This window comes from Papaver somniferum, chromosome 7, assembly GCF_003573695.1.
Source record: "Papaver somniferum cultivar HN1 chromosome 7, ASM357369v1, whole genome shotgun sequence".
Taxonomy (NCBI): domain Eukaryota; kingdom Viridiplantae; phylum Streptophyta; class Magnoliopsida; order Ranunculales; family Papaveraceae; genus Papaver; species Papaver somniferum.
The window spans coordinates 30,273,319-30,285,633 of record NC_039364.1 but is presented as its reverse complement, the minus strand read 5'-3'; the positions used below and the strand labels follow the sequence as shown (position 1 = coordinate 30,285,633).

At 37.6% G+C, this 12,315-nt stretch overlaps 1 long non-coding RNA gene across 1 annotated transcript; it reads left to right on the top strand.

Annotated features, from left to right (window-relative positions):
• Positions 1-4,851: 4,851 nt before the first annotated feature.
• Positions 4,852-7,047, top strand: LOC113296845. The gene is made up of 3 exons (XR_003333175.1): positions 4,852-6,142; positions 6,229-6,383; positions 6,467-7,047. It is a non-coding gene; the product is annotated as an uncharacterized LOC113296845 (long non-coding RNA).
• The last annotated feature ends 5,268 nt before the right edge of the window (positions 7,048-12,315 follow it).

The window sequence follows — 12,315 nt, the reverse complement described above, 5'->3', positions numbered from 1 at the left end:
CCCCCCCCCCTCAGACTCAAGATGGTGTTGAACTCATCTTGAGCCTGGAAAGCAAAAACCTTAGTCGAGGAGCAGGATGTGACTTGGTGAATAAGTCTGCCACTTGAAGTTCTGAGCTTACATGAGGAAGAGTAATTGTTCCATGCTTAAAGTGATGTCTTGTAAAATGACAGTCAATCTCTATATGCTTAGTTCTTTCATGAAAAACGCCATTATGAGTAATTTGATTTGCAGCTTTGTTGTCACAAAATAGAGGTGTGGGCGTAGAAATGACAACTCCCATGTTGCTGACTAACCATCGAAGCCATATGATCTCAGAAATAGTATGAGCTAGAGCTCGATATTCTGCTTCAGCACTTGAGCGAGATACAACAGTCTGTTTCTTACTTCTCCAAGATATAAGAGAATATCCCAAGCACAAGCAATACCCTGTAATAGATCGCCTATCTGTAACATCTCCTGCCCAATCTGAATCTGAGTATGCTCTAAGAATAAGTTTAGATTTAGATGAGAACTGCAACTCCTGATATAAGGTATCTTTGAGATAACGAAGTATTATAACAACAACATAATGAGTAGAACGAGGAGCTGACATGAATTGGCTTACAATATGAACTGCATGACTTATATTAGGTCGAGTAATGGTTAAGTAGTTCAGACTCCCTACCAATTGTCGATATAAGGTTGGATTGGATAAGAGCGTTCCATCTGAATGAAGGACCATGTCTGACATTCACTTCAAGTGGAGCGTCTGTAATTCTAACATTAGTAATTCCAGAGCGTGCAATGATTTCAGCATATTTAGCTTGAGAAACAAAATAACCATCAGCTGATTTGCTCACCTCAATACCAAGAAAATAACTGAGTGGACCAAGATCCTTCATTTGAAAGCATGTACTTAGATGAGTTTTAAGATTACTTATACCTTCAATGTCACTGCCAGTGATAACCGTATCATCTACGTACAATAGAAGGATAACAACACCTTTGCTTGATGATCGTGTAAACATTGTTGAATCGTAGTAACTTTGTGTAAAGCCATATTGAAGAATTGCACTACTGAATTTTTCAAACTAAGCACGTGGTGCTTGTTTCAGTCCGTAGAGAGATCGACGAAGTTTACACACCTGATTTGGAGCATGATCTAATCCAGGAGGAGGTCGCATGTAGACTTATTCTTGCAATTCCCCATTAAGAAATGCATTTTTTACATCCATTTGATGAAAATCCCACTATTGAACAACAACAACTGCAATGAGTGTACGAACAGTTACCATGTGTGCAACATGAGCAAATGTTTCCTCATAGTCTATACCATATTCTTGAGTATAACCCTGAGCAACAACACGAGATTTGCATCATTCAAGACTACCATCTGACTTGGATTTGACTTTGTAGACCCATTTTATTCCAACAACAGATTTTCCAGTGGGGGAGATCTACCATTTCCCATGTACCAACTTCTTTATGTGCAGTCATCGAATCCTGCCATTCTGGTATAGCTGCAGCTTCTCTGTAATTTCTTGGTTCATAAATAGACATAATAGGGGATAATGAGCAATGATAGTCAGAGAACTTAGTTGGAGGTCTTCGGTTGCGAGGTGGCAACGTATCAACTTGAGAATCATAATCTCTTTCCAAGGTAGCATTGTCAGGTGGAGGCATAGAGTGGTTAGACACAGCTGGAATCTGATGAGTATCATCTGTATGTGAGACAGTTTCATTACTAGACACATGCACTAGAGATGTATTGGTGCTAGCTTCACTAGAAAAAGGATCAGTGTAGATGAAGTTCTCAAAAGAAGAGGATTTACTGTTTGGAAGAGACCAAAATGGAACCTTTTCCAAAAATGTTACATGTCTAAAGACACGAAGTTTTCTACTAACAGGATCATAACAGCGATATCCCTTTTGTTCAATACCATAGCCAAGAAACACATAAAGAACATTCTTTTGAGTAAGCTTATTGCTTTCACGCTCAGGAAGGATAACAAAACACGTTGAACCAAAGATTTTAAGCTCAGAGTAATCAGGTTTATTACCATAAAGGAATTCATAAGGAGAAATACCTCCAATGATAGTTGTTAGAACACGATTGATGGTATAAACCCAGAAATTAGATGGAACTGATGCAGAAACTAGTTGAGTCCTAGCTGTTTCAATAATATGACGATGTTTGCATTCTGCAACTCCGTTTTTCTCTGGAGTTTCTGTACAAGATAGTTGTAATAATGTGCCTTGAGTTTTGAGAAAATCTTTGAAAGGAGTGGATATATATTCACCTCCTTGGTCAGCACGAAAGATTTTGATAGTTTTACCAAACTCAGTTTTGACCATAGTTGAAAAGGTTACATATAAGTAAGAAATTCTGTTCTTGAACTAAATAGATAAACCCAAGTATATCGAGAATAATCATCAATGAAACTCACATAGTATAATGCACCTTCTTTTGACATCACTGGAGATTTATCCCAAACATCAGAGTGAATAAGAGCAAAATGTTCAGTAGTTTTTGAAATGCTTGCATTAAAATAAAGTTCTGTTTTTTTTCCAGTTTACAAGGGATGCAACTAGGTTCTTTGTCTACTTGTGTATCTCCTAGTAGACCTTTATTGACCATATATGAAAGACGAGAAAATGAAACATGACCTAGTCTAGAATGCCAAGACATGAAAGGAGATGTGGAGTGGGATGTAGTAGTTGTAGCTGCAACATGATTTCTGAGTTTTGATGGAATAATCAGAGTCTGAAGATATAATCGACCAACTCTACGGCCTATCCCAACTAGCTTCCTTGTTTTGAGATCCTGAATAAAACAATGTTAAAACCTTGATCACATAGTTGACCAATTGAGATGAGATTCATTGTAATCTTACGAACAAGGAGAACATCTGATACACAAATGTTATTTGAATCTCTAACCACCCCAATGTGACTGGCAGTTACAACAGTTCCATCAGCAATGTGAATCTTATGAGAAACAACTGGATAAATACTGTCAAAAAAATTTAAATCATAAGTCATATGATTGGATGCTCCAGAATTTAGATACCATCCAATTGAGAAAATACCTGAAGGAGTAGAGAAGACAGATGCAGCTGCAGTATTGTTACTGACTGAAAGAGCTTGTTGAATCATCTCTTGTATGTCAGCAAGACGAGGTGATGATGTATCAACTGGAATTGTTGATTGAGATGGTGCAAATGGTAATGATTCAACATATGGAACTGGTGCAGCAGAGAATCTACTTGAGCCATTAAACCTGGTTGTACCATTAACATTTAATCTCTGCATATTCCTGGAGGTTGGAGATGTGCAGTTTCTAGTAGAGTGTACAAGTTCTTTGCTGTAGTTGCACTGGGTGGTAGGAGTATCTTGTGGTATTGCAGCAGGTGGAAGGGTACAGTTCCTTGCTATGTGACCAGTTTTCTTGAAATTATGACAAGTAGGTTGTGAGGAATCACGCTGTGTTAAAAAGCTATTCTTCTGATTATTGAAGTTTGGACGAGGTGCATGCATAGCAAACACTCCTGAGATCTCTGGTTTGATCCGTTTGCGTGTTTCTTCAGTAATCAGCTCAGATAAAGCAGTTTCTACAGATGGAAGAGGTGAACGATGAAGAATAACACCTCTGACTAATTCAAACTCTTCTCGTAGAGCTATCAAGAATTGAACCAGTCTTGTCTCTTCTCTATATTTTTCCCATATTTTCAAGTCAGTTGTCCATTTTGGCTCCATAACCGCATGTTGATTCCAAATCACAGACATCTCAGAATGAAACTCAGAAATCGATTGATCTAGTGGCTGCTCCATAGAACGAATATCTTGTTCCAGTTTGTATCTTTAAGCAAAGTTAATTTGTGTGTACCTTTTTGCAAGAAAGTCCCAAGCATCTTTAGCAACTTCAAAGCTGGTAAGCTGCATACTGATTGAAGTAATCACTGTGTTTCCAATCCAAGTCAGAATCTTGTGATTATTTATCTCCCAGGTTTCAACATCACTTGTTGATGTTTTTGTTCCCTTCTCTTTGATGATAGAAGTAGATGCTTTGAGTTTTGTTTCTGTCTCATCTATGTATTTCCACATGCTTTTGCCTTTGACAAAGCTTTTCATAAGAAAGGGCCAGTGAGTGTAATTGGTACCATCTAGTTTTACAGTAATAGGTTGAAAATCTTCGCGTGACATGATTGTCAGGAGGATGAAAGAAGAATAACTGGATTAGGGTTTATAACTGAAGGTAGAAAGGTGTTGAGACACAAGAGTAAATGATTCCTAGCTGGCTTAAGAAGATTGTTTGTTTGCAGCAGAAGGTGGCCTTTCAGATCTTACCTAGCTCTGATGCCATGATAGAACATGAGCATAAGAGGAAAACCAAACAGGTGAGAGAAAAATCTTTATTGAATTGTGATCATTAGATGGACAAAGCCATAATACATATACAAATATTACAACGAGAAAAATGAAAACAAAATATACAAAAGATACGTACAATACTATGACAACATTCGATATATATGCAGTTAAGGAGAAGATATATAAAGATACTATAGTATCTCGTAACACCAGGGACTTGTTTATTCTAATAATTTATTTGCAAGAGGGCATGGAAGTTTAGTCCTTGTCTCCTTGTCCAATTTGTTGTGAGGAAATCTTTCCATAAGCCTAGTCAAGAAGATATTATGGATGCATGACGAAATTGATACCAACTAACAGAGTTGACATCCAATTTGGAAGACAAATTCAAAGGAAAGAACTTGCATTTGTTCGGTTGACTTAAATATTTTAAGTAGCATTCATCATTACAAAAACTAAAACAATCAACAAATTATGATCAATTGAAGTATAATTTGTGGCGGAGTTATCAGTAGGTTTATTAGTTTTCTTCATTTTTCTCTCTTGTTTTTTGTGTTTCGGAACTGCTATGCAGTAGATAACAACACCATTACATCAACCAAAGCCATAACTGACTCTCAGACTCTAACTTCCACCGGCGAGGTATTCAAACTCGGCTTTTTCAGTCCTCCAAATTCTACAGATCGTTATGTCGGGATATGGTACGAATTTGATCCTAGACATAAACATTGTATGGGTTGCAAACAGGGATAAGCCGCTAAAAGATTCACCGGGAACCTTAAGAATTGTAGAAGATGGAAATCTTGTGGTTGTAGATGGACGAGGGGTTGTTTATTGGACTCTAATACTACTGCACCTAATAATTCAGTTGCCGAGCTATTAGATACCGGAAACCTTGAGTTTAGATTGCTAAATGAGTCTGTATGGCAGAGTTTCGATCACCCAACCCATACTTTTCTTCCAGGGATGAAGATTGGTGGAAGTACAGTAACGGGAAAGAAACAAGAGCTCACATCGTGGAAAAGCGAATCAAATCCTACAACAGGGATTTTTTCACTCATGCTCGAGCTACTTGGTGGTCATCCTCAGCTGGTCATTTAGAGAAGTGGGTTTAAGTTTCGACTTTGGCGAAGTGGTCCGTGGAATAGTATAATATTCATTGGCATAGCTGACATGACATATGCTCAGGCTTTCTCTTTGTCAGAAGATACATATAAGCTTCAAAGATCCTAATAAAATATACCCGCAATTCGTATTGGATCACCATGGAGCATTCCTTGGAAAGCAGTGGGATGCGGATCTGAACAATTGGCATGAATTTTGGTCATCACAAAGTAATACATGTGATACTTATGGAACATGTGGCTCTTTCGGTATTTGCAATCCATCAAATTCGCCAATTTGCAGTTGTCTAATAGGATTAAAACCCAAGTTTGAAGATGAATAGAGTGAGGGAAACTGGTCAGGTGGGTGTGTCAGGATTATGCAATTGGAGTGCCAAGATAGCAGCTTCGGGAATCCAAAAACTCTGGATGGGTCCAAAAAATTGGGAAGCATGAAAGTGCCTGATTATGTTATTGCTTCATTGTTACTTGTAACAGAGATAGATGATTGTGAAATGATCTGCTTGACGAACTGTTTGTGCTTAGCTTATTCATATGATAATCTAGTTGACATACAAAAGTTAATTACTTTTGTATGTAATAGTTATTGTAGTCCTTGTCGGAACACTTTGCCATCAACATTTGCACGTACTTCTTCTGTAAGTGTCCGCTGACAAAGCAAAGAGGTATCATATCTCACCCTAAAGCTTTTGAAAAATGTCAGTGGAAAAAACGTTCTGAAAATAAAACTAAATTTGTTCTGGAAGTGTAGGAAATATTGATGCCTATTTGGACGATACCCCCGAAGAGACTCCAGATACTTCAGATCAAGTGAAAGTTTTCAAATTTAAAGAGCTAGCAACTTCCACAAATAATTTTACTGGAGCTAATATGCTTGGCCAAGGTGGATTTGGGCAAGTGTACAAGGTATGTTCTCTTGTACTTGAACTTGCATTCATAAGTCAAGTTCTAATGAAACTGAAAGTTGAATTTATTTATTTTTTGTTCAGGTGACGGATAGGAAATAGCCGTGAAGAGGCTTTCAAAGGGTTCTATACAAGGCTTAGAGGAGTTCAAAAATGAAGTCATAGTGATTTCAAAAGTTCAGCACAGGAATCTGGTTAGACTTTTAGGTTGTTGTCTTGAAGGGGTGCCTAACAAAAGCTTGGACGCCTTCCTTTTCGGTTTGATTCTCTTTCACTGAATCAATTCCATGTGCTTATGTCGACGTGTGTTTTCCAGTACTTGTTTACTTTTTCATGTAACTTCGCTTGCTCTGGTGTTTTTGTGTGAGATCCAACGAAGCGAGAACACTTAGATTGGAAAAAGAGATTCCACATCATCGAAGGGATAAGCAGGGGAATGTTGTATCTACATAGAGATTCTAGAATTAGGGTGATTCATAGAGTAGAGACCTTAAAGTTAGTAACATTCTATTGGATGAAGGCCTGAATCCGAAAATTTCAGATATTCGGAGGTAATGAACAACAAGCAAGTACTAGAAGAATAGTTGGGACACTGTAAGTAAAAGAATTTGTTTCAATGGTGTGCATTAGCGGTTTGAGTAGCAATAAAATTGTGATAGATTCCTCAAAATTATTTTTTGCTTTCAAATAAATGAATGCAGTGGATAAATGCCCCCAGAGGGTTCTTTTTTTTTTTTAGAACAGCCGACAATGCTCCCTATCTGCCGCTGCCGATTCTTCAATACAAAATGGACTCCGGTGTGAAGCTAAGTAGCGTGTTGTTGAATGTTCACAAGTGCTTAAAATACCTTCAAGTTTGATTAATTTATAGTCCATATCTTTTGATGGAAAAGAAATAGATCTAAAACTAGCATGTCCCAAATCAAGAATAATATCCCAAGGACTTGTTTCTCCTGATACTTTATATTTGCAAGTCGGCATGGATATTAGACATGCGGTTGATTTTTTTTTTTTTTTTTTTTTTGAAAGAACAGTCCATTATTATTACTAACATTGAACTTTTCTGGGGTAAGCTTAGCCCCATTGCATCATTCGTTACAATTACACGGTTGAATTCTGACTAGTGAATCAACTAGAAAGATATGCTTCTCCAGAATTAAACGATCTTAATCTTAAATATTATGATCTGGCTGGTGACTGGTGAGCCTCTTATTGATATGTTGATTATTTTTATTTTTGAAAAATCCAAGTATATATGTCAATCGATTAATGATCATTTAAAAATGATGGAATTAAAAAATAATTATAAATGCCAACATATTAAATGAATACACGTCTTGTATCGTGGAACGATCATCGTTCAACATGTATCTTTCTTATCATGTGTATTAAGAAAAAAGTTTCTTGAGTAAAATCTCAAATATTCATCAACATCAATCAATCCGTGCTCTTTCGATCATATATTCATCACAAGTGCTCAAGGTAATTCTCCACCTGAATTAATCCATTCATTCAAATTAAAGCAATAATTTTGTACTCCCTCCATTACTTTTTAATAGGTCAGTTTCTATAAATAAATATTTCAAAAAAATAGCCCAGTTTCCAAATTGGGAAAGTCAAATGTTACTTTAATTTTTTGGGACCACTTTTCTTTTAAACGACAAGTGTTATGTGGACCATTTCACTTATTTCTTTGGCTGACAAGTGTCATGAGGATCATTTTACTTCACTTCTTTTATTCACAAGTGTCTAGAGGACCACTTTCGATAATTAGTTCTCTTAATTTCCTCAAAAAAAAAACTAGCCTATTAAAAAGTAACGGAGGGAGTATATATATAAATACCGACATGATGTTAGAGATTAGGTTCTTCTTCTTTAATTCTGCAGTCGTATAATTCTACAATTCACTTAAGAGGACCGTCCCTACGTACTCTAGGATTAGCATATCTAGGAGTTGCAGGTCGAAAGAGAATGACAATCTGGAAGCTTCTTCTGGTGGTTAGAAAATAAATGGTGTTTTGACTTGGTAGCTGTTTAGTTTTAATTGGTTAATTGATTATAACTCCCGATCTCAGCATTCTTTCATTCCCCCTAATTGATTAATTGCATGTCTTTCCAACACATCTTACTTGAGGCTTAATTGCTGATATTTGGTTTCAGTCCAAAGGCATCTACAGGAAGACCAATCAATATATAGTTAGTATTTCCAGTTCTCCATGAGTAATCTAGGGAAGGAAGCTGTTCATGTTATCTCAAGATGCATGATAAAGCCGCACCAAATTTCAGAAGAAGCACATAAGGAGATCAATTTAACACCATGGGATCTAACTATGCTCTCTGCGCACTCAATACAGAAGGGTCTTCTCTTTGCCAAACCCCCACCTTCCTCTGATCATGAAGATGAAGTTATGGACAAAATCATTGATCAACTCAAGAACTCACTTTCTCTCACCCTCAGCCATTTTTATCCACTTTCTGGCCGCTTCTCAACCAAAAAACAAGATGGGCACCACCAAGTTTTTATTGACTGCAATAACTCTCAAGGAGCTGAATTCATCTACGCAGTTGCAGAATATGTCACAGTTGCTGATATTCTGAACCCACTCGATGTACCCCCAGTGGTGACATCTTTTTTTTGCTTTAGATGGTTTGATAAACCATGATGGACACAGCGAGCCTTTGCTTGTCGTACAGGTTACTGAGCTTGTTGATGGGTTCTTCGTTGGTTGTTCTTTTAACCATGTCATCGGTGATGGCACCTCTTTCTGGCATTTCTTTAGTACATGGGCAGAAATCTGTAAATCAAAAGGAAACATGGAGTCCATTTCACGGCCTCCCATCATTAAACGTTGGTTCACCAAGGAGGAACAACATGCAGAGTATAGTGGCATCAACCTTCCATATTCCCACCATGATGAGTTCATTGAGCGATATTTCATTTCACAGCCCAGTCTGTTAGCATACGGGCAATAAGTGGAGTAGTTACACACCTTATACGGACCGTTGTATGGTTGCCCTGTCTTCTTGGTTCTTACTGGGCCTCACGTCTCATACGTGGCTTGGCTGTGATAACATATTAAAATACGGGCATCCAACTCACAACCAATTGTCAATGAGTGGAGTGGCCCATAGAGTTATAAACCGCAGGATCTTAGATAACCCAGACAATGTGGGACTAATAATCTCAACACGCCCCCTCACGTGTAGTCTCGTTGGGTCTAACACGTGGACAATAAATCGGGTGACGCGGAGTAAAGGCGCGGTCAATGACTCGTCGCAAAATAGCCTGCTCTGATACCATGTTAGAATACGGGCATTCATCTCAAAACCAATTAGCAATAAGTGGAGCAATTCCACACCTTATACAGACCGCTGTATGGTTGCCCTGCCTTCTTGGGTCTTACTGGGTCTCACGTCTCATACATGACTTGGCTGTGATAACATATTAGAATACGGGCATCCAACTCACAACCAATTGACAATGAATGGAGTGGCACATAGAATTATAAACCGCAGGATAACCCAGACAATATAAAACTAATAATCTCAACACAGTCCATCGCTCTACTCAAAACGAAAGCAAACAATGAATGTTGCACCAATAACATCTCTTCGCTACAAGCCTTGAGTGCGCTAGTTTGGAGATCGGTTACAAGGGCGCGCGGTGTGCATGGAGAGCAGGAAACAACTTGCAGGTTGGTCATTAACGATAGGTCAAGACTGAAACCACCCTTGTCCATGAACTACTTTGGCTGTTCTGCCGGGGTAGTGATGGGTACAACCAAGGCGAGAGAGCTACTTAGCCATGGGATTGGATGGGCTGCTTGGTTGTTGCATGAAGCTGTAGCTGGTCGAACAGATGATAAAGTGCGGAAGTGGCTGGATAACTGGTCAGTGAATCCCTCGTTTCTTCACATTGAACGGTTCTATGGTCAGCCTGTTGTCACCATTAGTAGTTCACCAAGATTTGATATGTACGGGTGCGAGTTTGGTTGGGGAAAGGCAATGGCTGTTGCAGCGGGTTAGCTTTGAAATACAGTGGGAATGTATAGTCATACCCTGGTTGTGAAGGCGGAGGGAGTGTGGATTTAGAGATTTGTCTTCCACCTGTAACTCTCTCCGCACTCGAGTCTGATGAGGAATTCACAAGCTCATTTTAAAAGTCTCTATTTGTGGCATTATTTGTTTTGGTTTCACCTATTTGTCATCCATATTTTATCTACTTGCTACCCCTATCAAAATATCAAAAATAATTTTACTTTTCAATTCTATTTTTCCTATTTATCACCGGTAAAAGTCAAACTAAATTTGACTACAACTATTACCAACCTTATATTTCTTCTTCTTCATCTTCATTAACCCCCCTTCTTCACCATCGAGAGCTTGTACGGCTTCATAGAAGTTTATGTGACATATCCGGACAACATAAAACGTCCATTTCTTCCATACAGAGATCACAATGGAACTTTATTGGAAGGTTCCTAGGAGTCCATCACAAATTCACAATGGAACATTGATCCCAAGTTAGAGTTTCGCTTAATTATGGTGCACCAAAGATTGATTATTTCTCTTTTTAGTTTGTTTATTTGTGTTACTGAGTAATACTAAATGTGTTCATAAATTATTGACGTTGATTTTAGGTTGTATAGGCAAACTCCAACTGTGACTACTATTGTCACACAGTTGTAGTCGTCCAGATCACCACTAACTATAACAGTGGTAAGTCGTCCAAAATTTGACGACCACATAATATATGGATTTTAGTCATAGCCATTTCAGCGACTAAGAACTCCAAGTTGTTACAACCATCAGTACAAACCCTCTTTTCCTTGTTTTTTTTTTCCTGTTTCTCGATAACAAAAGATGAGCGAAGGTCGGTGGGTGGAGATGGAAAATAATAATAATGGGAATTTAGGATTTTTTAATTATTGGGGTGGTTTAATTGATGGGCTTAAACAAAAAGTCAAAAGATGGTGTTTAAGATATTCTAAAATTTGTATGGGTGGTGAAACCTTTGTTTTTGTAGTAAGACTCGTCATTTTTATTGGGAAAATTAGGCTAAGGCCCAACCCATGGATAGCCCATAATATGAGGCCCCTAGTTAAAAGAGTTTTAAAACCAGGTCCCGAATTGAAAATAAATTTAATGAAAGTTGAAATGACTAAATTAGCCTCAGATATGTAAGAGACGTCACCTACCTTTCTCTCGTTGAGACACCATTATTTCATTTCCAGGAGAGAGAAAACAAATCTCCCTCACCTGAAACAGAAACCAGATCTAGAAAAAAACCGAAAAAAATCAAAAAATCTTCCTGAAATCTGTTGCAAAACAAAGATCGAGATCAAAAACTATTCATCATCTGTTGAATCGTTAAACCCTAAATCACATAAACAGATCGAAACAGTTTCTGATTCAAAACCTAAACACTATTCAGTTTCAGATTCAAAACCTAAATCGCCGTTGTTACTGATTCCTGTTGATGAAATAGTCCGATGATGAAACAATAGGTATGTTTTAATTTGAATCTGTTAGTTTTGATTCCTGTTGTTACTGATTAATTCGTGTGTCAAAAATTACTGAACTAGGGTTTGAAAAAAATTGTAATGAGATTACAATGAACATAACTCATTCTGACTGATGATTTTACAGATCGGAGAAGAAGAACAATCGTTTGTGCATAAAATTGAATAGAAGCAAAGGTAAGTCGTGGATGTGTTTTAACTGATTACTTTATTGTAATTTGATTTCATGGATTTCATTTCTGATATGTTACTGTTTCAAAACCATAGAAACTTTAAGTTGAATTGCAATCAACTAACTTGATTTTATTACTACATCAACTGCAGATTCAGAATCAATTTTGTTTTTGAACTAAAAATGGTGAGAGGAAAATTGAATCCCCCTGAAGAAGATCCTACCATAACAGGTACTAA